Source organism: Nicrophorus vespilloides, unplaced genomic scaffold, assembly GCF_001412225.1.
Source record: "Nicrophorus vespilloides isolate i.1.1-1 unplaced genomic scaffold, Nicve_v1.0, whole genome shotgun sequence".
Taxonomy (NCBI): domain Eukaryota; kingdom Metazoa; phylum Arthropoda; class Insecta; order Coleoptera; family Silphidae; genus Nicrophorus; species Nicrophorus vespilloides.
This window is the reverse complement of record NW_017099855.1, coordinates 101,207-126,892: the sequence shown is the minus strand read 5'-3', so window position 1 is coordinate 126,892 and position 25,686 is coordinate 101,207. Positions and strand designations below refer to the sequence as shown.

Genomic DNA, 25,686 nt, shown 5'->3' with positions numbered 1-25,686 from the left:
AAATCTGTAAATCCATTTAGCACAGTTTAAATAATTGGATTCGTAACGGATGAAAGGTCTTTATAGAAATTGATCAGGGGAGTCTCGACTGGGAGGTTGGAGCTTCTTCTTCAATCGGTCTTCTCGGAGGCGTTTGGAGTTAATTAAATAAGTTCCTCGGGGATCTGAGGTGAGGGTGTGTTTAAAACGTTCGGACGTGTCGTCTTGTATCGATTGGCGAGTCGACCTCTTCGTAAAGCGAAATCGCCGTGTCGTGCACTACAAATCCCCCCAATTACCATATAAAGTGTCCCCTTTCGAAATACCCTGACCCACTTTAAAGAATCTCCTTCTTTTCCTTAAACACAAACACGGCACGTCATAAAGATTTTAAATAAATTGCATACATCCATTATCGACATTGCTTTTAAAATAATTCAACGTGAAAAAAGAAACAAACAAATAAAATAAAACGTTGCACCTTGTCGTCTAAACCTTTCATCGGATTTATTTAAAGTAAGTACTTTACTTTAAATATCTTTTATCATATCGTGTTTCATGCTTTTACATAAATTCTGATTAAATAGATTTAGTTCCAAGTACGGTTCATAAAAGAACATCATCATTGAACTCACTTGACCTTTCAAAAACGACATTTAAATTGACTATTAATTGTTATAGACTAGATCGTCATGATTTAACTACAAACAACACTCGGATAACACGGTAATTGAGTTACTCATATAGCACGTTACTTAAATTACACGATTTTTTTTTAAATGTACTTTTTCATCATTCTTAATAGCAAATTTTAATAAAATAATCTGGAAGCGATTGAATCTAGAGTATCGAATAACACGGTTTTCATTTGCACAATTAACCGTGTTATCAAGAATTCAAATAATATTTAATCAACAGATTATCATGTTAATACTTGGAGATGTATCATAGTAAGCAGTCACCATTATATAATATGTATATTCAACGTAATATAAAATTTAAAAACTTTTTCATTTTTTTCTTATGAATTCTTATAATTTAATTTTAAGAAAATATATTTTCATTTTTCCAATAAATTATATAATATAACAGTATTATTGCATTAATAGCGTAATAAAAATTGAATGTTATTATAGGTATAATGCACAGGCGATTCAGCTTATTCGCATCCTCAGATGCGAATATAATTATGCTAAATGTGCATCTGAAAATACTTTTGATCCATTTAAGATTTTCCACTTTTTTCGAGCTGCGATTTTAATAACGCGAAACGGATCCGGCTTGGGATTACCGCCGCAAGAAGACGGAATCTAAAAGAACCAAGAAAGAGCGAGAGGAAAAAATATATATATATATAAAAATCCGTTGCGGCGCCGAAAAATCCTGGCATTGTCAAGCTGCAGATAAGCCCTATTCTTGGTAAATTTCATTCCATCGCAAATTATTAGGGATAATCTCGTTCGAGATTTGGGATTTTCTTATTATTCAATAACAAATCTGCTTTGCATATTGCTTTTCTTAATGTTATTTTTGTTAAAGCAAACAATTCCAACAACAAAATATTTGTAATGAATTTGTTTTAATTCATTTAAATACTTTAAGTTGATAAAAACTATTTAAGCGAAGATTTTGTAAATTGAATTAATTTTTGTATTGTTAATTTGTTGAAACAGACATCAATTCAAGTTATTAATAGAAAAAAAAAAACAAACATACAGCAATATCTCGCATAGTGCGGCTTCGATCAGTCCGTTCATTATAATGAAAACAATCTAAATTTAAAAAATTGGTATACTAAATATGTTGTCTCTTTATACAGATTATTTTTATGTGATTTTAAACTCCTCGATTAATCCGGTTTCAAACAGTCCGAGATATTATCGATCGACACCATCTCGCACTATTGCTATATATATATACAAAATGAACCTGCTTATATTAAATACAATATAAATATTACGTTATAGTATGAATATACATTTAAAGTATTTTGGAAGAGAAATGAAATCGGTGCGTTCTTATCATGCCAAAACATGCAAAGCACGACTCTTGGTTCGATGCGCTATTACCATATATCCTATTATCTAACTTCCTTATCAATGGAAACAAGTTACTTGTAATCAGATCTGTTAGATTAATTTACTCCCTCGGTAATTATATAATTACCTCAATAAACATGGTCTATATCCATTACATCTACTAGAACTCAGATACGCAATGTAAAACTAATGATAATTATGAATGTTTTTTACTTGAATCTTAAGATTATAACACACAGTGGAACCTCTTTCAACGAGCATAATCCGTTCGAGAATTTCCGGATTTTTACTCGTATAATGAATTACTCGTATAGTGAAACAATTTACTTTTAAATTTGGAATATGATACGCAGGTGGTACAAAAATCAACTTAAAAAAACGGTTTTCTTATCTCAACGGTTTAAACCGGTTTTCGAATTTTTACAAAAAATAAGGATTTTTACAACATTATGAACTAAATTATTCGTTATTCTCTTTGTACCCTCTATTACTACAACTTCATTTTTTAGATGAACAAATGCGGAAGAACAAAATTACATCTTCAAGTATTTGAAGTAATTTATGAATTGATTTTTTTCAAAATAAGCAATGACTTGTGTTTTTTTTCGCCACTTTTTCATTATCGTCATTCTTTTTAATAATTTGGATACAATCTTAAAAACTTAATCATCTTACTTTTTAAAGCTATTCTAAGAAATAAGATAGACGTTTTCTGGATTTGTAAATTAACTGAAAACCTCACTAAACTAAAGAACTAATTTTAGTTTTCATTTTTTTTTCAATTCACACACTTTTGTGTCGGCATTTGTGTGTTTTTAATCAAATTAATAATTCATTATTTTTTATATTTTAAGGGAATGATCAAAAATCGTTTTTTTAGTTGGAAATGTCCGGTTTTCGCATTACACAAATTTCTTCTAAAACCCGGCATTCAAAAACCGTCAAACTCTAGTGAGATTGAAAGTAAGAAATAGTGTCATAATCATAAAAATAAATGATTTAATTTTATCGTTACAAATTTGATTGTTATATCGACAATAAATTGAAACTTGAAGACATATAAAGTGGTCTTTGGCTTAATGCTTAATTGGAAATTGTTGGGTCTGTTAATTGGGTCAAAAGAAATTAGCTCTATGTTTGGTTAGCGTGGTTAATTAGTTAAAGTTTCTGGGGTACTCGTGTGAATATCTTAATGCCTGTTGGGTAAACATACCCGGTGCGTGTACATATACATTGCGTTGCGATGCGATGGAATACTTGCAGCAAGTAAAACTTGCGAAACTCAATAACAACCACCCTAACCGAATATTATTTCGACACATATTTAAACATGCAAACTTCGCAACCAAAGATATTTAACGAATTTAAAGTTTAAACCTACCCAGAGATAATTAATTATCATTTTTTTATTATTTAGGAAAAGAACCTTTCTGTTCAAATTTTTTATTTTAAAAAATATAGTATAGAAGAATAAAAAACATCAGTATTTACATTTTCCCAATTATTTGTTATTATACAGAAAACGAGTTAAAAAAAGTAATTATTTTTTATTGTAGAAATCTATAAGAGAAACAAATACAATTTTCAAATTTGTGTCAGTAAATTTTAAGTAAACAAAAATTTTAATATTCACACCCAATTATTAATTATCAAATTTAACAAAAAGTGATTAAAATTTTCAAATTTATGATATTAAATTACAATAAACAAAAAAAATAGATATTTTATCACATTTGTTTATTATTTGGAAAAAAAGATAGAACAAAATGAAAATTTATCATAACAATTATTATATAAAAAAACGAATCGAGAAAATGCATAATTATGCAGAAAACTTAACGAATAATAAAAAAAAACAAGTAATGCATGCAATATCATCCAGCAGCTCGTTTAGATGTATAAAAGTTCCACCCCCGATGATTTATCTTATTACTCACGCACGCAATAAAGTTTTTCTCATGCACAAAGGGCAATATTTAAATGTACACTCCCCGTTTATTTTATATATTTTTTTCCTCTCCTTTTTTTAATTAAAGCGGCATAAGCTCCGCGGGAGATGCAATTAACGTCACAATACTGAAAAAAAATTTACAAAATGCTTTTCTTATTTCTCAAACCATAAAACCGACCGAACAGAATTATGGCTTTCGGTAATTATGTAATAAATATCGTTAATCTCAAACACACTCTCGTGCAATGTCTTTAAAAGAAAATGCAGCGTTTTAAGTATGATCTATTTCTTGGAGTATAATTCCACATAGTTTTGTTTTAAATATATGGTAATTACCATTACATTATTATTTATAATTATTTAATATTGTTTCACATAAGAAGATTTGTGTATCGTAAATTTCATTTTGGAAGCAGAATTATAATTACAATATGGATGTACACCAATACCTCGCATAGTTTTACCATTACATTATTATTACCAATATTCTGTAGTGTTTGAACCCGGACTAATCGATAAACTAAATACATACTAAAATAAACCATAGAAAGGCATAGGCCGTAATATGAATCTGCACTATGCGCGATATTGCTGCAATTCGAAAAGTGTGAAACTTCATCAAATTGTCTTTAATTAATGTAGAATAACTTAATTTATATTGCTACAAAGCCGGGTTTAATCATCTTTAGAGCATTCTTCTCTACTTCTTTTTTTTTAGTAAGTCGCGAAAGAACAAAATCGCATCTTCATGTTCTTGAAGATATTTATGAATTGATTTTTTTCAAACCAAACCTATTTAATAATTTGGATACAATCTAAAAATAAACTTAATGATCTTACTTTTTGAAGCTAGTGAAAGAAATAAGTTAGCCTTCAATTAATGTAGAATAACTTGTTTTGTAATTGAATAAAGTGGACTTCCCAAGAAATTTTGTTGGGATGTAGATTTGAGCAAGGATTGATTGAAAAAGAAAACTTTCAGATCTGTACATTTTCCATTTTAGTGTTTAAACTATTAAACTCGAAACTTTTTGAAATATAATACAAATTACTTGCACATTGTATTTCTATATAATATTTCATTTATTAATTGATTCTACACATTGATTCAAATTATATCAAGAATATCGTGCATATGTTAATAGTATTACTTTGAATGCGAATGCTTTGAATATGAAGCGAATAAAAATAACAATGGAATTGAAGTGAAACGCAGTGGAAACTTTAAATTCGACATATGGATATTCCAAAATGGGACACTTATCATTCGGATAAATGGCGGATTTACGGATGGTGCGTCCCCAGCAGCGTCGTGACTCACTATCGTTACGACGTCATCACATGATCATAAAAGTTAAATGCTGCATGTCAACGCCATGGCAGGTGGATGAAAGTGGCTAAAATGGAAAGGCAGACGTCACTAGCACACGAATTCCCAACGACCCTCCACCTCTACCTCCAACCTTCTTCCTCTTCAACCCCTCGTTCGCTATTGATTTTCAAATGAAACTCTAATTACGGTCATATCTAATTTACAATACCCATTACGCAACGACCACTTGCACGCATTATTTCGTTATAATTCCATAGGCCCCAAAGTGATTTATGAAATTTTTATGCATTTCTCCCTGCAACGTCCATTTGTTTCGTGTCGGAACACCGGTAATTATAATAACAATTTTCATTCATTTCGTTAGCTAATATTTAGTGAAACACGGTTATTTTTTTTGTCTTCATTATCATAATCATTTATGACTCTTAATTGATAGGTAATTTTGTATATTTAATGAAAACATAACAAATATGTTTCATAATTTCAACAAGTAAATTATTAAAATAAATAATCCATTACAAATGCATCTTTCTTGTTACTTAATATATTTTTTTATTTATATGATTTTATAGTTAATTTATGTATAGTTTCATTGATTGAAACATAAAATTACAAACATTTTTAACAATTATAAAATAATGTGTCTGTTTTTAAAGAATACGCCTCAGTTATTATATATTTTGTATTACCACTTGACATTATAACAGCGCTCGCAAATATATCCACCAGTTTACGTTTTAAGCATACTTAGGTTGCGTATGACTCACCAACAGATGCTGCCATCCTGGCCTTCCCAAGATCCGAATATTCAATGTACAATGGTGAATGGTATAACGAAACGCGTGTGCACTGAAAGACCCTAAAGCGTGTTCCATATTTCATTTAACTGTCATACACAATCGCTCTTTGTAAAACGCAAAGTGTTATTTGACAAATGAAACGAAAATGGAATATTGAAAATTATGTGTTAAATTAAATGTTTCTTTCTATTTAATATCGACAAAACTCTTTCTGTTTATTTTAAATAATATACAACTATTATTTTCATATAGTATTTTGTTAGTAATTTTATAATTTTATGTTTGTTTATTTAAATTTTATTATTTCTGATTAAATTTGTAATATAGAAACACAAATACAGTTAAAAGTTGTTTTATGAAAAAAAAGTTAATGAACTTAAATATATATTGATTTTTAAATGCGTTTTGCTGTTATTTATTGTATTTTTATATATAATTTATTTAAAAAAATAGCTTTCATTATATAAATTGAATATTATCTTATATAAAATTAGGATACAATTATTCATTAATTATCAAGTACTTATTTGTTAATAATTTAGTAGTTTCCTTGGAAATTAATCAAGAGTGCAGATTCGGTTACGATTGTTCTTTATAACTGTTGAAAAATATAAAAACATAACGCGGTTGTATAAGAAAAATGTAGAAAGGCTAATAATAAATAAATATCAGTGAACGAAATACGAAATTTGGAAAAGTCGTATCTGGGTGATACGTATCTCACGCGAAATTGTGCACTCGGCAAATACGAAACGTCCTTGGTGGCGAATTTCATAAATTTCCCGACAGTGGCGGAATCGAGAATGGAATCGGAGCGGCAAAAATGTATATTACACCCTTAAGAAACGGGGAGGATTGGGGCAAAATCAATGAATCGACATGGCCTCACTTAAAATGGGGAAAGAACAAGCGGCGAAAGAAACAAACCTTAACGACATTAACTCCCAGAACGAGAATCTTTTTCGGTATCTCCGTATATATATATTTCACGTAGTCGTTTTATCTCCGTTGACAAGTCGAAAAGAGAAAGAAAAAATATACACGGGAAGATAAATAAAGTAAATGGAGTAAACCTCAAACAAAAATTGAATACATCTTTCTGCAAAAATTGTGAGTGTTTTTTTCTCTATTATAGTTTGCGGGTGGTGATTTTTTTTGCAATTAACGTGCAGCCGTAGGGGGGTCAATCCACCCTTCAAATTTACTTTGGTCCTGAATGAATGTGCATGAGAGGGACGTCCTATTCCGTCCCACTTCTGCCTTTGACGAGGGAATCCAATAAATAACGCCTATCTGCTCCCTAAACTGGATGGAATCAGTCTCCGCTCTGAGCCCTTGAAGATCGACGAAGACAGAATAGAACCAACCCCCTCAACAATCTCCCTTCCTATTTCCATTCGACCCCTCTCTCCCGTTTTTATCCCTCTCGACCAAGCCAAGGGGTACATTTTAAACAACACCGAATACATCCAACATCTCCCAGGATAAAGAGAATTGCCAAATTAGCTATTCCCAAAACTCTTGCTTCTTTCTTCCCTTTTTGCTTCGCAGATCAAATGAATATTTCTCGGTCACGGACAGGCTTCACCGAATCTAATTCAGTTATCAAACGTTAGTCGAGCGACGGGGATTTCGATTCCGTTTCGCTCGGAGCTAATTAAAATCCATCTTTGTGCCTCGCAGGATTTCGTTCGCAAGAAGTTCTTGATCTTGCTCAGAGACGCTGCTTCATTGCGATGATTGTGCTTTCACTATATAATAACATCTGCCACCAGCGGCGTATCATTTGTAAAACTTAATTTGCCTGTTTTATGCATTTTAATTGGACTAATTTAACATTGCCTCGACGCAAAGAATTATAATTGCAAAACCCACAAAGCAATTAAAGATAACCGAATACGAAACGGGGTGAAAATGTATTAGAACTCTACGCGGCCGCAAAATGGCCGAGTGTGGAGGGTCGTAATTGGATAAAATCAGTCGTGCAAGCTAAGCCTACCTTTGCTCGCCTTTTTTTCAATTACGTTTCTGTAAATATATATTTATCACAATGTGGTATATTGTATATTAGATTGATTTTTGTATTTGAAATGAGTTATGTTATGCAATTTTATTGGTGTCCTTCGTCGATTTCATTCAAACTTTCAGTAAACTAGTTTATAATAAATTGATTATACTACTTTACAATTCTCTTTCCTCTTCTTCGTTTGACTTTAAAATTATTTGTTGAAATAGCCATACTAGAATACATCAAAAATCTTCTACTTCAAGAATCGTAACTAAAAATAGTTGATTATAGTTGTATTATGTAATAATAGTATGTTGGAAATTTAAATAGAATCAATAGAATCATTAAGAAAATATAGACAGAATTTGTATTTATTTTCAAGTTGACGTACTATATGCTATGCAATTAGGAATTGTATTAAAATAAAATGTGTCAAGTAAAGTAAATTGATAAGTTTTATATAGCAAATGTTTATTATTTAGATTATAGATAATGGACATAAAGATTTTTATATTTAATTCATAGCTTTCTCAATGATACAATCAAAAATCATAAAATATGGAAAATAGGAAAACCGTTTTCCGACACGAGAAATTCGCACGCAAACGAAGCTAATTCCAGCCCTATTGGAATTCAAATAAAAACACACACATACAAAACAGAAAAAAAAATAGAAGCACTTCTCATTTTCCTTGACTTACGGAAGAAATGAACTGGATCTCGAAGTAATCTGTTATTTTTCTTTCATCTCTCATTTTCCGGTGCTTCATGGAAAATTGGAGTAAATTTTTATATTGGTATTGAAACGAAAGTGAAGCATTCACCCTCTCAAAAGAGGAAAAAATTTATATATAAGAGAATTTTATTGGCGAGGCTGTACCGAGAGTTGCATGTCTGATGAACATTCGATTGGAAATTGCTCACCCCATCTAAGAAGGGGACGAGAGGCAACTAACCGAAATTGCTCCGGATGGGGAGAAACGCAAACCGCACAGAACTTCGTTCGTTCCACTCCGAATTGGAAAGAAGAAGAAAAAAAAAACGAAATTACAGCCTCCTCATCGTCCCTCCGGATCTTTTTTCTTCGACAGCTTTTTGTCCCTTTCTATTAACACAATAGATATTTTTACAGTAATTGGTTTTAAAAAAAAGGTTCAATTCTTATACTTATTTTTATATATTGACCATTTTTATATATTCAATGATATGAATGAAATAAAACTTAAATATTTCAAAGAAATACACATTACCATGTCTACATGATAAAATGATGTACATTTTAAGTTTAATGTTTAATTGCAGTATCATTTAGTCCAAAACAATAAATAGTGCTTAAACTTGGTACATTTGACTATCAAAATGTGATATAATCTAAGAATGATAAATAACTGTCAGGAACGACAAGTAATATGTAATTAGGGCAATAAAAAGATCAATAGCATTTATTATTTTAGAGTTAATAATATCAAAATGACAACAACAAATAATAGTTGATATATTTGACTTGTAACACGTATAGAATTATAACAGTTTTATTTATCAAATTATTTAATCTTTGATATCAATGATTACGCAACATTCAAGTATACTCGAATAGGTTCCATACAAAATGTATTCATTGAAAATGCAATGTGTAAATGAAAACAAGCAGATTTCCGATAAAGTATAAATTATTCCTGTTCGTGCAATAAAAGCGTTGCGTGAACGACCCGGCAGAAATTCCACATTATTCAGGACTAAAGCGTATAAAGTGACATTGGCGTTTTCCAACAGGATTCGTGTGATCCGATCATCGATCCAACGAATTACACGTGATGTACGCAACGAACGGGAGTGCAGCATTAGCAGTTTCCCTAGGATCATCTAGTTCGCATTACTAAGGTGTCATCAGAAATGCAATTTTCTCCGAGCATACTTTCTTTTCCTTTGCTTTTATTATTCATTACGTCTTTTTCGCCAGACGTAATCGTTGCGGAATTTAAATAATGTGGGTATAAAGCTCCACCTCTCAGAAGCCACGTAATTATGCCTCCATTTCTAGTGGAAATAAGGCCTGAAACGTAATTATCAAGAGATCCGCGAGCCGCCGTTTCCATGAGGCCATAAAGTCTGGGATTTTACTGGCGTTCACTAACTGCCCAGACTAGCAATTTCACTAACCAAAAAATAAAGAACTAATACAAGAAGCCACAGCGTTTGTCGATGGTTACTTAAAATATTCGAATATTCAAGAAAACTCATAATTTTAGTAAAGAACTTTTAATAATTTAGTTTACTTAAAATTTATGTTAATATATAATAAATTAACTTTCCTTTAAAAAAATATTAATTTAAATTATGACGTATTTCAGTAACAATACAAAAGCACTGTATTAAAGTAGTGAGTAAATATAACGTCAAATGTCCTTATTTTGAAGTATTTCAAATCAGAGAATAGGGGGATCCAATATAGAAGAGCTGCTTCAGTTTGTAGACATGCTTCAATAGGCTGGAAAAGCCAGCATGCAGAGCCACTCCAAGCAGATTTTATAGAATTTTCGGCAAAATTGAGAGGGATGAAAAAGCAAATATATCGTATTATCTGCAGAATATATTTTCCTAGAAAATATATTCTGCTACTACACCGTAAAATAATGATACAATAAATAATTAATTATAAAATGAAAATATTTTTACTTTGGTTTCATCTTTTATTATATTTATAAATAGGCTCACTTGCAATACCAAGCCTAGGAATACCAGAGGATTACAGCAGTTATGTAAGTAATAAATATAAAAAAGAAATTTCATCATTCCTCAATTTATACAAAAAAAATGTATACATTCTACTAATTCTGTAAACCTCTAACATAAAATAATCCTTGATACAAATAAGCTTGTGCTCACATAGCGAGTGCTTTAAATAAATTGCGTTATTCCCGTTGAACATGAAAACGCAGTAACGAGCAGTATTTTCTTAAAGGTACAAAGCGAAAGAGTGTTTCATTTAATATTGTATCCTTTGTAGTAGGACGGAACTGGAAGTGTGTAGTGTTTTTGATGAGAGATTATGTTCGGAGTGTTAGTTGCGAAAAGATGAGGAAGAGGAAGAATAAAGGGAAGATCATTAGGAGTTATTTAATTTGGACGGAGTTGGTGGGGGGTGTCGCAATTATCCTTCAACCAAGTCGGGGAAGTGTGTCAAAGCAAATGATGATACGATGGAGCCGGGCGTCGCACGCGTCTCGACGCCTTGAATTTCCCTCATACACGTTTTAAATTAACCCGTCTGCACACTACGAATAATTACTTTCATTACAGCGAAAGCACGTAAATATTATTACCGAATGATGTGAACTATTTAAAATAATGTTTTTATTCCATGTAGCATCTAATTAAAACGCAGATATCTACACGATTCAATTAGTTTTGACATTTACTTGACACTATTCTAAATAAATAATATCAACATTGAATAAATCTAAATAAATTATTAGTATAAAACCACAACTTTAGCTAAAAATGAAATGGTTCAATTATTTATTTGCACATTTATAATAATTTTTATTAATTTATATAAAACATTACAAAATCAATGAAATTATATTAAAATATTAATATTTTCGTATTTGATTTGAATTATTTTTTTAGAATAAACGCAAATTTTTACAGAAGAAATAATTTTAAATAAATAAATTACATAGTTTTTCTATAATGAAATTATTAATTGAATTTTCTTAACATAATTAGTTTTTACATAATAAAAACTATTGCACTAAAAGTCAAATTTTCTAAAATAAAAATAAGGCTGTCATATAATATTTTTTTAAAGGGTTTAATGTAATTTTCACTAAAATGTACATGTTTATTTTTTGTAATTTGATAATGTATAAATTCAACATAAAATTAATTAGTGTTAATACAGGAAATATGTAATATTTGTATAATAAACATATTTATATAATATCAAATAATTCAAATAAATTAAGGGACTTTGAGAAAGATAATTCTAATATTATTAATTTGGAACTTGAAATTAACTGTAATTATTTGTAAATTATAATGTAGGAAAATGTTTTTTTGTAATGCGAATATGAAGTGCGCAGATTTCGTACGGTGAATCGGGAAGTTTTGAAGGATTTAAAATTGTATCAAAGATGAATCTTTCAGGCGTAAGTCATGAGTTATGTGTCTGGAAAATGAAACAAGTTGCACCGTTGCGTGGGCTGTGCTGTGCCGTTCGCAGGCTCGTGTTTCCCTGTATATATTATACTCGTAAACTTAGTTTGGAAGTGTTTCGAGTTACGCAATATTTTCGCGTTATCAATTTCCTGTTCAGGATTGAAAATAAAAGCGGCGAAAAGTTTCAATGTATTCTTCCTCTTCTCTTATTTTATTTTTTATATTTTCGTTTTTCCTTTAAAGCTCGAATGTAAACGGATAAATCGATAAAAGCATGTGTGTGGAAAGGCGCGTTCGCTGTGATTAATGACTTTTGTGCACACCATGTGCCATTAACTCCAACAAAACATGGAATATCTTATCGATGATTTCATGTTTCAGAAATTTCGTTTCAACAAAAATTACAAGATTTTTTTTTAACACCAATTGCTTCATTTTTTTATGTCCAATCCTTATTATCATTACTATTCACGGCGGTAGTAAACTTTTTTATGATCAGGCTTTGCGTGGGTGATTTGTAAAGGAATGAGAATGGAAGGATGGGAAAGAACGATGCGTATCACTGCTAATATACCCGAAGTAATTTTAAAATAACTAGAAGCTTCAACTAATTCAAGTCTGAAATGAAACTTTTCCACAATCAAAGTCCACCTGTCCAATCGTTTTTCCCCCAAACTTAATGAAAACTCCTGGTCCAGTGTTTGAGAACGGACGGAATTAAGTTTGCCTTTAATTGGCTTCGGGACCTGACAAAATGACAAATGCGATGTGCCTTAACGTCATGAATTCTTATAAAATGAAATGTCTTTTAATGTCTTGTTTTATTATTACAACCGCAAATTATAATAAATTTCTTCAGACATTTAGAAGAAAACATTATTGTGCAAATTCTCAAAATATAATAATACCTCGCATAGTGGTGTTACTTTAATTGAGAAAAATAAAAATAAAATTTAAAAATTAATATTTTTGTTCATTATTTACAGATTTTATCCAAATCTCTGTTTGTGCGATTTATTTTTGTTTGTAACCGATTACCCGTACTATGCGAGGTACTCATGTTTTCCAAAGTGTTAATTATTTCTATGGCAATTGCAGTAATATTAGATCATTACTATTATTATAAATTAATTTGTGTACTAATTTATTTTTATTTTACTGAATTGTTTTGAAATTTCCAAATCGGACTATAATGAATCCGAACTGATAGAAACCGCACTATGCGAGGTATTAGTATTATTTTATTACATTATATATATTTTCCAAAATGTTAATTATTTCTTTGGCAATTACAGAAATATTCGATCATGACTATTTCTCATTGTTAAATGTGCATTATTCACTTTAATAATAGTAAATTTTACTTATTTTCTTCATAATCTATGAAAATTATACATAATTAATGGACAGTTTTGAATTACTTTGAGCATGAAAATCGTAGAATACTATTGTTTATTTTACTAATGGAACATCAGACGTAAACACAAAGCAATTGATAATTTATTCATTTTACTACATTTTTCAATTACTTACTTCAATTATGAATGAATAATAAGCTACGTTCTTTTTCTTATTTCAATCTACACCTGAGGTAATTTTTATATATATATTTTTTTTTCTTTAGCACTAAAGTCTTCTGGACAAATTGATTTATGAGAGCGCCGCAATTTCACTTAATTGAAAATTTCAAAAGCAGCGGTTTCCAATCGCAATTTCCAATTAGACATCCAAAGGAGCGAACTGCGTGCATAATCGATGAGACCCGGAAAAACCACTCTGCAGGAACTGCTTTAAACACACTTAACGAATGCCTAGACATAGGAACGACCGACATAAATTATCTGTCAAATTAAAAGTAGCAGGTATCAGAATTTAATGGACAGTTTTTTCAACTTTTCACAATTATATATTATTGAAACATTGTACAATGCATTTTGATAGTCAAGACTATAGTAATATCAAATTGGAATTATCATAACCTTAACAGTAAAGAAATAACAACAAAACTAAATAGTAATACTTCTTTTTCGACATATGTATTATTCAAGGCAAACGTTGCTAAATTAAATTGTTAAATTAAAAATTATAATTTGTTATAATAGAATGATAGTGAAATAAAGTAAATGTTGAATCATTTACATGGGAACCCACGGCACCAGACCCGCATGTGGCTCTTTTTATAAGAAATTGCGGCTCCCTGGTCTCCTATTCTACGTAAGTTATCAGTGGCTATAGTGTCTTAAAAATGACTCGTTACAAAAAAATGGCGACAAAATAAAATAGTAAAACTTCTTTTATGAAAATTAGTAAACTGTCAAATTTTAAATTTTATTATTAACGATATACGTTACTTTACTTTCACAAGTTGTCAAATACAACAAAACTAGGCGATAAACGACGAAGTGAAATATAGCTAAAGCGAAATTAATGTTGGAATTTCATAATAACCGTGCATTATCGCCTCCAAATCGGATCGTTATATATTAACAAAGTTTTGCAATTCGTTTTAAGGAATTACCTTATATCGGTCCTAGTTTATTATCGGGTTTTCGATTTTATTGCCTCCAGAAGGGGAAAAATGTGCCAAATTATTGCTTCACTTTAAATATCGAGAGCAATCTCTCTATTTATTGCGGAATGAATATCTGCGCTCTAGTAAAATTTGAATGTAACAAATTATTCGGTGCCGCTCTGGAAAATGTGATACTTTCGCATCGCGACAATCTGATTTACTTTTATGGCGAACGGCATTTTTATACGTAACTTTACAAAAACTTTTTATAAAGACATTCTCCTTGCATCCCTTGATAAATTTGCTTCCTCAATTTTAAAGTATTCATTTTTCACTGCTTTGTTATTTTATTCGCTTTTTACTGTTTAAGAATCATAAAGCATTTCTCACTATTTAATTATTTATAACAACATTTATTATAACTTATTACAATTGATAGTAGACAACAAAAAATAACATGAATCATTTGCATAATTATTTTAATATGAAATATAACTTTCATTTATTTACATTATAATTCTTGTAATGACCTAAATTCATTGAAATTGTTTCAGTTGTAAAAGTATATATTTTATGCTCTGACGTAAATTTTTAAATTGCATGGAATTGAAAAATAAAATAAACTAAAAATAGCTGGGAGCATAATGGAATAGGATTTCGTTCCATTCATGTTGAAAAAGAGATTTCGCTAGGTATTTCAATCTTCTAATAGATGCATGCGTACAAAATACAAAACATTGATATCGTTGAATCAAGAACATGTAAAATATATGTGATATTTGTATACATTAGCTGATTACTGTTGCATCAAATAAAATCGATGTATGCAATAATAAATACAGCAATATACTATGTACCTCATAGTGCGATTCCGTACTGTTTGAAATCGGACTAATCTGTTCCTCGAATACAAAAATATAAAGTAAAAAAAAAGTCATGTATAAATAAATTTTGTAATAATTTATTTTTATTGTACTGAATTAAAATGTACTTTGTTTTCAAATTTAGAAAGCGGACTATAAGGAATCCGTATTGATATTAGCCGCACTATGCGAGGTATTTCTGTATTAGTATTTTTTATTATATTATTTATATTACTCATATAAACTCGTAATTTCAAACTCGAATTATAAACTTTGGAAATCATTAAAGTTTCTGGTAATTATTATATATTAGTAAAAATGATAAATATAAATAGCAAAGTCATATATACTTAAACGTTTAGTAACTTATTGGATTATTATACTTTAAATTCACTTTTCATTAATATATACCCGGCGCGTCCACAATTTCTAAATTTCTTTTTTTATAATTGCATATTTGTTAATATTTTAGAAGTAATATGTCTTTTTATTCATAAATTATTATTAATAACGTGTATTTTTTATTTATATACATTTTTTTCTTATGCTTTTACTCAGCCTCAGTTCTTTCGGCACGCTCCTTGCGTGCAAAATACCGGTTATTTTGAGCGAGATTGTTGTTTTTTTCTATGACTTCTAATTGTGATTTTGCATCCAATTCATAATTCTTGTTTTCAATTTGTCAATATTATTTTCCCTTCTCATTTCCTTTGGGATCCTATTATATTATACAACGCCTAGCATAGTAAACTCTTGTTCATTTATTTAAAAAAATAAACAAAATCATGTTAGTAAAATATTCGTATCGATGGATAATTATATAAATATGTTCAACTTTTTGTCATTATTATAACTGTCATATAAAAATATTAAAAAAATACTAATAATCCGATATTAAATATAAAACGATTTATACAGCTATTAAACCCAATTTGTCAGTATCCAAATAAATATAAATGTTATTTATAGATAGATTCTTTTTTGTTTGCGTGATCGCGTTATGTCAGCTGCGAGTTGTGATTTATATTGATTGAAAACGCGTCAAAATCGCAAATCTATTTCATTCTCTCTCACATACATATACATATATGTTATTTCATCGGTCTGTAATCTCCCCTTTCCAACATTTTTGGGTTGATAAAATTCACGTCGCTATTAATTTAGTATGCGAATATGACCGCATATGGAGCGCAAAACGTCGAGATTTTAATTTAACACGACACTTTTAGCACCCACCATTTGAAAACCACTTCATAAATCCTCTGATATGATGCAATTTAACTGCATATAAAAATTCCTATATATTTTGTCTGTATATGTGCGTATTTTTTTTTCACGCGCTCATTGCAACAAGAGTACAATAAAATTTTATGATATAAGTGCGTCGCAATGTGTTTTGTGTTGAAAACACATCTTTTAGTTTATTAAAACATAAAAGTGGTATTGTTGTTTATTGGGTTAATGCGGTTAATTGGGATGGAAGCTCAAGGAAATTGTAAACTCGGTTTTCGAATGTTTCTGTTATTGAATAATTCGGTTCTAGGATAAAAAATACTTCGTTTTCCGAACTTGTAATATATAAAATGTTTTGTGATATCTGGACTATTCGCAGATCTTTTCTATTTTTATTAGTTTTTACTATATTAATCCTATCATAAAAAAAATAGAATAAATAGAATTGTTTCAATACTAACCATTTTTTTAATAGCTGAACAAGTACTTATATAAGTTAATTACAAAAGTATTTGTCGTTTAATATATAGATAATTTCATTTGATAATATTTTTTTTTTATTTAAAAATTGTTTATTTTTTCGTAAAATTGCTTCAACATATAAAATTTGTTGTTTTCTGTAAATAAAAATAAAACGTGCACATATCGTCGTTTTTTACTGTTTTCATTGGTTTCAAGATTGCGACTCAAAACAACCTGATTCATAGTGACGTAAATAAGACGCATATTACATTCTTATCGAATAGGCAAATTTTGAGTCACTTTCATTTACTTTAAAATGTATAAAATATTGAAAACAGTAAAAAAAACATCAAATAAGGTAATAAGTTATGATTTTATGTATATTCTAAACGATTCAAGAAGGTTTTATAATATTTTACATTAATTTTTATGATTACAGAGTTTTGCTCTCAAACAATTTAGTTCTTGATTCAAATAACTTATTAGTAAGTACTAGTTTTTACTGCTAATAAAAAATCTATTACTTTTACGATGAAAACATGAGTACATTATTTTTTTTTATGAATTAATTGCAACACAGAATTTTTCCTTCGGTTTATTAAAAAATATAAAAGCGGTATTGTTGTGTGCTGAGTAAATGTGCAGGAAGCTCTAGTATTTAGTAAGTAGTGGAGGAAAAGTTTAGGAAAAGTTGAAGGAAGATAATGGGTATTCTTAATAATATTCTCCTGCTCCGTGGCCATTGTCTATTTCAGGTAGGGCGTTATCTGGAATGAGACCATTTTCCGCATTAAGCGAGCCGGGAAAATACTGTAGTGTGTGATTTAGAAATATATCGGGGCAGTTTATTGTTTGGCCCGTTTTCTCTCCCTTTCTCTAGTTCCGCCAGTTTTCCGGTGAAAAGGATACTGCTTTCAAAGGTGGGAACAGGAGGAAGGGGGAGGGAGACCTGCTGGGTCGATTGTCCTTATCGACAGCAGTAATACGAGTTTCGCACATTCTTGCAAGCTCCCACGAACAACGTTAGAAACAACAAATTTAACAACATTATACGGAACATTGCTTCGTCGGATGAATGCCGTTGATAAAATGTATTGCCTGCCATTTATTTGCGAAACTCGGTTTTATCCTGAGTTCGTTTGTGCACACCACTTCTATAATCCAGACACCCCTACCCCACACACCTCTTCGTCTATCCATACATTAAAGCAACACTTAAAAGCATAATAAACTTTATTACGCCACCCGCTGAGAAAGCGTATTGTATTTTTACATTAAACTTAATCTTCGTTACAAGGATAACTTTTTTTTAAGGATAGACACAAAACAGCTTCTTAACTAAAGAGTGCTAAATATCTCTAATAAAACTAAAGCACATTCCATGTTTATACCCTTTTTCACTTACTTCCCCATCACTGCTAATAGGTTGTATTCCTATTTATATACATTGCCTCACATTACAAATCAATTACTCCTTTTTTTCCAAACCTTGGAACATCTCATTTTCTTTTACTATTACAATCTTATTTCACTTTATTTTGCTGTACTTTAAAAAAAAGCCACTATGAACCCTAATCCAACATCAATTTGGCTAATATCTTATTTTCTAAATATTAAATTAAATTTTTTCCTTAAAAATATCTTAATCTTAATAGTTTATTGGAAAATTAAGAATTGGTCAACCAAATATAAAAAAATACTTTTATTATAAATTTAAGTAAATCAGTAACCGATGTAATTTTACCTATCATGTCTTATTTAAGCCTAATGTAACGCATATGAACTAACAAAATATTTTAAATATTAACAAGAAATATATATTTGTTCTTAAAACTATTTTTATAATTTGAAGTAAAGAATTGTAGTTTTTCCTTAGTTACATAATGACTAATCGCATGTGAATATTCCAGCATGGAACAGTTCAGATTCAATATAGTCCAGTTTGTCATAAACGATTGTTTTTCTTTTTCATTAATACAATAAAATCTCTTATTATGCGTTTTATTCCTATTTTTATTATATCCTGGATTAGTACGGTTTCAAACCGTCCTGGATATTGGCGGAACCGTTTACCCGGTCTATGCGAAATATTGCTGTATTGTTTCTTTATATATTTGGGTAAAAAATAACTATTAAACCAATAAAATACATTTATGTTAATACGATTAATTGAATTATGCATTTGCATCCGCAAACATGCGTGCACTAATTTATGGAAGCGTAGCGTAAATGAACAACATTTGGATGATTTTTAACACAACATCACATCATTTAGGAAAATAAACGAGTCGACGTGCAGTTGGGATTACCAGTGATGTGCGAATTTATGTGCAGATGATGATTTGCATCGACGAATTTCATTCTCTAATGCTACGCAACAAAATTATTTGTGAATTTTGAAAGAGCATTAGCACCAACGTTATGTTATGTACTGTACTGTGCCAACAGTCCCACAGTCATAATTGAAATCGTACATATCGATTGATCACTTTGCGTGCCTTCTAAATAGTTCACAAAGCGAGGGGGTTTTACCCCATTCAATGACGATATTCCCCCAATTCCCAAAACTAATCTGATATATTAAATACCGACGGAGAGTATCGACAAAGCCCGAAAAGATTAATTGGATTTAGGACAAGAATTTTGAATAATAAATTGCATTCAATTAAATAAACAATCTTGCACAGTTCAATGAAATATGTTAACATTATAATATATATATTATAACTAATTAAAAATCGAACTTATTATAAAAGCATTTATGAAATTTAAATAATTATCAGAAATAACTGAAATTTTATTTTGAATATATTTAATGCTTTATTATTAAACTATTTATTACATCGGAATAATGTCTTTTTATTTCATGTTTTATGTGCAATTATTATGTAATATTATATAGTTAACGTATCAATATTACGTAAATATTATGTCGAATTTTTATTGTTTCATTGTAAATATATTACCTTTTTACGGACCATAAAACGCACCCAAAATTTGAGTCCATTTTTCTAATTAAAAAGAAGCGTCTTACAGTCCAAAAAATACGATATTTAAGAACTGGAAGATATCGACTGATAATTTAAAAACTAGAATACATTTTGTATTTCACAAACATTATATAATCAAGCTTATCATTGTATTACGTACGCAAATTTAATGTCGGTTTTTTCATTAAAAAAAAATCATAAATATGTTATGTAATATACAAATGAGATGTAATCAAATATTTAATGGATCGCCATCGTGTTATTTGTGTTCGCAATTTTCTTTTAATGTCGACTTTTGATTGACGCTTTGAAAGATTCGTGAAGTTCCGGACGCGAGAGCTTTTGAGTTATTTCCTCGTAAATATAAACTCGGTAAGTAGGAATAAAGACGAGGGGATATTGCGAGGGGGAGAAAATAATGAGTCACAGAATCTCATCCATACTTATCTTAGTTAATACCCTCGGGGGGAAGATCCGAATTAAGGTGCAATCCACTACGAAACAATCAGAAGACAATTCGCAATTGCCAGGATTGTTTACCAAAGTCCTTTCATAAAGAGCACAAAGAAACACGAGAAAAAGCTGTCAATAGCACTTTTGTTCTATTGAAATAACATATTGTTCTTTTAAGACTTTTTGTGATTTTTTCTTTAACATATAAACCAAACTATTTTACTAAAAGTTTATATAGAGAAACATGAAAAAATGCAGAAATGAAGAAATTACGATGATTTATGTTAAGTGTTAGAACATATTACTATGATTTAACACCTTTTAATACACTTTAACTTAAATAAATTCAGTTAAATATATTTCCATCAATAAAAAATAAAAATTATTATTTATTACTAAATAAAAACATAAAGTGAAATTGTTCACTATTTAAGTCTTAATTAAAATTGAATTAAATGTATAAATCATATTTTTTTAATTATAAAACCAAAATTATTTTAATTGTGTATACACTATGTATTGGGTATATTATACAAATTATTAACAAGAAAATATATTTTTTCAATTCAATATGTTCAGTTTTATTGAAAATACTATTATCGAATATGAAAAATGATAAATCGGTTTATAAATTTCTACGAGAATGTAATCAGAAACACATTAAATGATAAAGCAATATTAAACGATCTTACTCCCATATTACTTAACAGCAGAAAAAAGTTTGTAAACGCTGTTTGCAAAAAAAAAGAAATGTATCCCATTCTTTCGCAACGCATTATAACTTGGAAACCGTAAAATCTAATATCCACATAAATTGTCGATGATTTGTATTGTAAATATCGATTCTCTTACGTCCCTATTCTTAATTCTCGATCCAGAAACAAAGAACATTGTTCTGGCAGTAATTATCCGAAACCATTGTCTATCACTCACACACAATAATCGTTTTAAAATTACACCGCAATGAACTTAATAGTTAGAGCATTAATTCTTATTTCATATTCTACCTTTCAGACAAATTGCCGATGATTCTCGTTTCACGAAAATATCAAATTGCCGATTATTCTCTTCACAGAAATATCCTGATATGCAAATTTAATTTAATACAACTCGGCTTCAGCGTAATTAGTTTGAATTTCGCTTAATTGCAACTGTTTAGAATTTAGTTTCAAATCATCCAGAAATTAATATTAATGCTATCAAACGTTTTGCCTGACGCATTCACCATTTATTACCAAATTTAATCGAACGATAATATTTTATGATGATCGTTATAATTCAATGCGATTTTTTTTTAACTTCAGATATTTGCTTTATCTCTTCCAATTTTTTTCAGTGGAATCGGGAAAAGTGCTGAAACGATCGGCGAAAGTTCGGAAACGCGTCAAGGCGAAATTTGAAAACTTTAATCCAATCAAATCCAATTCAATACGAGAGAAAGAATGGATTTAAAAATAAGGATTTTTTAAATAAATTCTTTTATAGTATTATTAAGTAAGAATTTAGTAATAAATTTTTAAATCAGAAGAAAAGAAAGAATTAATTCACGCTAATAAAATTAATATTTAAAAAAAAATTGTCATCTAAAACATGAAAAATAACTAGATTTCTTTTCTAAATCAATGATATATTCTATTAATTGCATGCATGTAAAACACAAATACTAACAATTTCTGAGGAGTCGTATCTGCAGTTCCAGTTTTTTTTTGTTTCCTCTATATTTTTTTTTGTATTCAATGTTTTGAAACGGAATGGATCGTCCACACAGTCACACGCTTTCCAGTGGGAAGGACGGTGTCGCGACGCCGGGTAGGATACTAAGCGTCGCGACGCTCCGCGCGGTTTTATATACGGCGCCACCCCCGCACTTTATCACTCCTGAAATTAGCTGCGCACGCATCGCATTTTTCACCTCCTTGCAGAAATCTTGTGGAAGGATTTACTTCTAAAAAAAAATAATACATTGAAGAAAGCCTTACTAATTACGCTGTGCTTAATTAAAAGACTATCGCATTTTATTTTCGGTTAATTAAAAAAATGTTTATTCGAGAAATTGTAGCAATGTCATCAATTTATTTAATTAATACTTCAGTTTTTAAGGAGCTTTTATCTTTTCCTATATTTATTTTACTCTATATTTAATTATTGCAACAATATAGAAAAGTAATTAATAAATAACAATCCAAAACTTTCAAGTTTGTTTAAATGAATTGATACGTTGTTGATTTAATATCAAATTAATATTTAAAACTTTATAATATTTAAAACTTTAAATATAATATCTTAAAACTTTAGATTTTTGAACATTTTTCTTGTTCTTGTTCATTAAATCCTAATATACTTATGTTTTAGTCACAAATATATTTAATTGATATGTTAAACTAATAATTTATCATTTTGATACTCACAAGTTTTTTGTTATGAAAAAATCAATAAAGTTTCTAAAACGTAACTTTAAGCTGTTCTTTCTTCTATTTTCAATCCTTTACCAGATTAAATCTAAATCTTATACCACATATTTCACTCCATGATACATCAATATTTTATTATTAGGATTTGTTTCTTAAGGTAAAGTTAGATTTTTTGTAAAAATAACATTGATTGGAATAAATTACTATAACACAACTCAACAAAATAACACAATAAGAAAATTTAAAACCAAATTGATTTGCTACAAAGGGCTAAAGTTGATACTTATTGTAAAATTTTAGACATTTTTATAATAAATCAAAATATCTAATCAATAAAAATGTTCTTCTATAATAAAAAAAGGCCAATAATATCTGATTTATTTCTTCTAATTTCTAATCATACAATCCATAGAAGTATTAAATAAAATAATTAATTAAATATCTTTACAAAAGTTTACCAAAAAAAGCATTAAATCAAGTAGAATTAAGTGTATTTTTATATTTGTATTGATTGAAGTAAACCAATTATTATATTTTATTGTCTATAACTGATTTCTCTTTTCATAAATTAAGCATTATCAAATAATTCATTGAAGCTAGATTTCGCATAGTGCGGCTTCGATCAGTATTGATTCACTACAGTATTATTAAGCAAAAGAAATATAACTTAAAAAAATGATTACAAGATATTACTTTTATATAAAAATGATTTGTTTTTTATTTGAATTATTCAGTAAAGTCTCTTTTAGTGCAGTTTATTTTGAAAGTCCTTGATTCGTCCTGTTTCAAACAGTCCGGGTTTTTGGCGGAACCGATTACCCGCACTATGCGAGGTGTTGCTGTATTATAAAATAATTCATTTTATGTACTATACATAAGTTAACATAACATCCATTCCAATTAAAGAAAATATTTTGTTTAAATTAAAAATTGATTAGTTTAATTAAATCAAAGAATTTTCTAAGAATTGAATTAAATAAATGTGCACGTGTCGTTTTCTCTATACAAAATGAAAGCTAAAAATAAACTTACCCCGAAGTTCAATCGATATCGTGTATACTAAATGTATCCTTTCGTTTCGTTTCTCAGACATTCCACGAATCGTGATTATATAATACGTTGAACCGTATTGTATAGTTTATATCTCGACCGGAAATTAAATTATATTTAGCAAACCGGGAAATCAAAGCGAAAATGCATTATAAAACAACGAGAAAGGTAAAACATAATGCTCCACGTATACACACATAAACTTACAAAGAGAAACGCAAACCGCCGCCTCTAATTAACAATAGGAAATTTCCGCAATTTCAAACTAAAACAAAGTGAATTCACAATTAAAACAAATAATAATTTATTGAAGTAGGTATGAAAAGTTATTTACAATTATAATGTAACGAAAATATAATCATAATATAATATTACATAATCATTTTAAATTAAAAATACAATAATTATAAAAGTTTTTTTTTGTAATCTGGGTAATATTGAAATAAATAATATTATTTTTATTAAGAAAACTAATATTTTTTTTTTTATAAAATTAAACAATTTTTGTTGCAAAACAGATTCATTTGAATGCACGTTGTTAAAGTTGAGACTTGAGTTTGGTGGACAAATAAAACGTTACGGTTTGTCATCGTCTGCTTGGAACATGTATAAAACGCAAATTTGTATTTCGCTCTGCATATTATATTAGTTTTTATATAACCTAATAAACTGCAACAACAAGAACTCTTCTGTTACAAATTTGCTATTTTTAAATGCGGCATTTAAATTAAATTAAGTTTATATGCAAATCTTAATTATTTCATTTTGCATCTCACTGTGCTCGTGATAAAACGGAATACCTCTGCTTTAAATATCCTACAATATTTTCAAAATATTATGGTTGCATTCATAAAAATATCTACAAATATTATTTTATTATGTAAAATCTAACAAAAGTTCGTTAAGTTGGCTAGAAAAAAACAAAATAACAATTTTAAAATTTCTAATTTTCATCCCTTTGTAATTTCTTTACATAATTTCCATTTATTTCAGTACATTTCTTAAGTCTGCTTTTGGGAGTTTTTCAACTTTTAATTAATGATCTCTTCATTGGAACTGAAGACTCTTTACTTCATTTATTTTCGTAAACAACCAGAAAACACAAGGCGCTAGGTCGGTAGAATATGCAACTGGACGAATTTCATTGATGCCAAAGAGCGCAATAAAATTGTTGGTTATTTCATTAGTGTGAGTGGTGATTTTTTATATCACGATCAAGCGACGAACTTCCCCTTTTTTTCTGGTTTCCCAACTAATTTTTGAAAATTTTAGTTATCGTCTGACCAGTATCAAGTGAAATAGCAGCTATCACTTTTACCCTGGTAAAATAAATCGACATCATCACTTTTGTTGATGATTTTTGTTGTCTTGCTTTAATGGAGAGGATTAGCAACTTCTGCGGTCATATTCAATCAATATTCATCACCAATTATGATTTTAC

The 25,686-nt window shown here is 29.2% G+C and overlaps 1 protein-coding gene across 1 annotated transcript in view; it reads right to left on the bottom strand.

The window, feature by feature from the left end:
• The window catches only part of LOC108565850 (schwannomin-interacting protein 1 homolog), a 118,691-nt gene extending 96,105 nt beyond the window's left edge, over window positions 1-22,586 (bottom strand). Inside the window, 1 exon segment of the mRNA XM_017925501.1 lies at window positions 22,453-22,586. The gene's annotated coding sequence lies outside the window, so the exon portion shown is untranslated.
• Window positions 22,587-25,686: the final 3,100 nt, after the last annotated feature.